General features: G+C 53.4%; 1 pseudogene across 1 annotated transcript; it reads left to right on the forward strand.

Moving 5' to 3' along the window:
• Nucleotides 1-1,915: 1,915 nt before the first annotated feature.
• Nucleotides 1,916-2,786, forward strand: LOC309603458 (olfactory receptor 14C36-like; annotated as a pseudogene). The gene has a single exon. The product of its transcript is annotated as an olfactory receptor 14C36-like (transcript).
• Nucleotides 2,787-3,031: the final 245 nt, after the last annotated feature.

The following is a 3,031-nucleotide window of genomic DNA, read 5'->3' on the forward strand; positions in this document are numbered from 1 at the left end:
GGGATAAATGGAAAAGGAGCTGTCAACTTTGAAGAAGCCACTGAGACTGCTGAGCGAGTGATCACTAAGTCTGATAGGAGCCTCCTAAAGTGCCCTCAGCCACTGCTCTGCCTATGGACAGCACCAGCATCACCTCTGCTGGACCCCTCAGGGTTCTTCTGACCTGCCCTTTTCCACCTGCAAACAGGAACATGTGCCCAGCCAGTGCCCTGCAAACAGGCAGGTTTCTGTGGGGCCAAGGTGAGCGCACAGAGGTTGGGATGGGGTCTGTGACCACTTGCAGGGAAAAGCCATGGGACAGGGAAACACCTCACAGCAGGAAAATCTCCGGGCAGCAGGGAGATGATCTGGGAATGAGACAAAACTAAAACCAGAAGTGCTGTGGAAGGAAGAACAGAGAAACCTCCGTATGATCCCCCCAATGCAGACCCCTTCCTCTGAGCAAGCCCCCTTGCCTCCTCTCCCACCCACCAAAGCCTCTGCCCTCAGGGCTGGGGGCTCCAAGGCGTGAACCACCTCCTCTGCAGCCAGAGCTCCAGCAGAGCCGCGGTGCAGCTCTGCAGCCACGGGCCCAGTTCCCTCTGCAGAGCGCAGGGGCTGAGAGCAGCTGCCCGGCAATGGTGGTGTCTGGGAGGTGGCGTGCACAGCTGGGGAAGGGGAACGCTGTCTGAGTGCCCCAATGCCTCTGCCCTGGCCTCTCTCAGCCACACCCTCACTGTATATTTGCTTGTTTCTCCACTGGTCTGTGTTATTGCTGTGGTTATTCCATTCTTGCTGCCAGGCTCTCTGGGGATGGGAGTTTCAGCTACAGTCACACACTGATCTTGTGGGTGCTTTCATGCAGTTCTGTCCATGGGAACAGATATCCCAGCTTTGATGCTATGGACATTGAAGCCTGTGGGGCTGGGGAACGAGCTGAATCTCCCTTACTCAAATGCCATCGTTAGCAAATTTGGCTATCTCCTTGAAGATTCCTTCCAAGTTGTGAGCGTCCCTGCAAGATGCAAACCTGCCCTTAACAACTTTCTGTTATCTGAAATCCCCATGGAGAAGTGCACACATGCTATGACAGGGAAAATGGTGATGGGGTTGTGAAATGAGCCATGTGTGTCCTGGGCTAAATGTTGAGCGTTGAGACCTTGAGAAAGGGTGAAACATTTAGTGGTCAAAGATGGATCCCTCTGCTCAGAGCAGTGATTGGTGGCTTTTCAGGGTTATATGACAATGTGATCACCCTCCACCTCAGAAAGCTGCAAGCCCAGAGAAACTGGGAACTTCATGGAGGGACAGACCATCATCCCTCACTTCACTAAGCCACAGGCACTCCTCTTGCCTCGCAGAACTCCCTCTGTTCTCCCTGAGTGCAGCAGAAATGCTGAGGCTTTCTGACATCCAAGAACACTCCCCAGGGTGGGAGGGGAGGAGGAGATGTAAAAAACCCCAACCTCTCAACCTGCCTTCTGCCACCTCAGTTCCTTATCACTGGGAGTGCAGATGCTGACAGGACCTTCTGTGTTAGGAGCAGTTTCATGAGACAAGGTCGAACACCAGGACTGACCCCTTCTCCCACCGTTCCCATGATCTCACTGCTGCAGAGCAGGGCTGACTCCTCAGCAGGCAGTGGGCAGAGGCCCTGCTCCTCTTAGATGGCTCAGCCAGCACAAGCCAGAGTTGCAGCCACAGAGGTGAAGGAAGGTCTCCTGGAAAAAGAATTGGGTGGGTGGGGGATGAGGCAGACTGTATCAGAGTGAGAATTTAAAAGAAAGCTTTGATTTTTCTCAGAGAAGTTTCCCTTAACTCTTCATTGACTCTTCCTCTAAGAACAGGACCCCACACCCAGAGGGAGCAACCATCCAACAGCAGCACCATCACCCAGTTCCTTCTCTGGTCATTCGCAGAAACACAGGACCTGCAGCTCTTGCACTTCTGGCTCTTCCTGGGCATCTACCTGGCTGCCCTCCTGGGCAACGGCCTCATCATTACAGTTGTAGCCTGTGACCACCATCTCCACACCCCCATGTACTTCTTCCTCCTCAACCTCTCCTTTCTTGACCTGGGCTCCATCTCCACCACTCTCCCCAAATCCGTGGCCAATTCCCTCTGGGACACCAGGGCCATCTCCTACACAGGATGTGCTTCACAAATCTTTGTCTTTGTCTTTTTGATGTCAGCAGAATTTTATCTCCTCACCGTCATGGCCTATGACCGCTACGTGGCCATCTGCAAACCCCTGCACTATGGGACCCTCCTGGGCAGCAGATCTTGTGTCCACATGGCAGCAGCTGCCTGGGGCAGTGCTTTTTTCAATTCTCTCCTGCACACTGTCAGTACATTTTCCGTACCCATATGCAAGGGCAATGCTGTGGACCAGTTCTTCTGTGAAATCCCCCACATCCTCAAGCTCTCCTGCTCACACTCCTACCTCAGAGAAGCCGGGCTTCTTGTGGTTAGTCTCCTAGTAGCATTTGGTTGTTTTGTTTTCATTGTGCTTGTCCTATGTGCAGATCTTCAGGGCTGTGCTGAGGATCCCCTCTGAGCAGGGACGCCACAAAGCCTTTTCCACGTGCCTCCCTCACCTGGCCGTGGTCTCCCTGTTTATCAGCACCTGCATGTTTGCCTACCTGAAGCCCCCCTCCATCTCCTCCCCATCCCTGGATCTGGTGATGGCAGTGCTGTACTCGGTGGTACCTCCAGCTGTGAACCCCCTCATCTACAGCATGAGGAACCAGGAGCTCAAAGACGCACTGAAGAAGCTCATTCAATCCGTAGTCTTTCAGCAGCAATAAGCTGCCCATGTCTCTTCACAAGTGATTTCCAATGTATCTGGGGAACCTCCTGTGCTCTGGGCATTTAATCTGTGATACCTGTGTTTCTCCAGGAGTGTCTGCATGCAGTCCGCTTTTCCAGAGGCCTGAACCCAGTCTGGCTGACACAAAGGTCTTTGCACATGTGTCTGGCCCGATGGCACAGCTGGCCTCCCGTGTCACATCTCCGTCATAAAAGAGGATTTCCTCAGTGCTGGTGTCTGGAG

This window comes from Platalea leucorodia (assembly GCF_965183815.1).
Source record: "Platalea leucorodia genome assembly, contig: HAP1_HAP1_SCAFFOLD_99, whole genome shotgun sequence".
Taxonomy (NCBI): Eukaryota; Metazoa; Chordata; class Aves; order Pelecaniformes; family Threskiornithidae; genus Platalea; species Platalea leucorodia.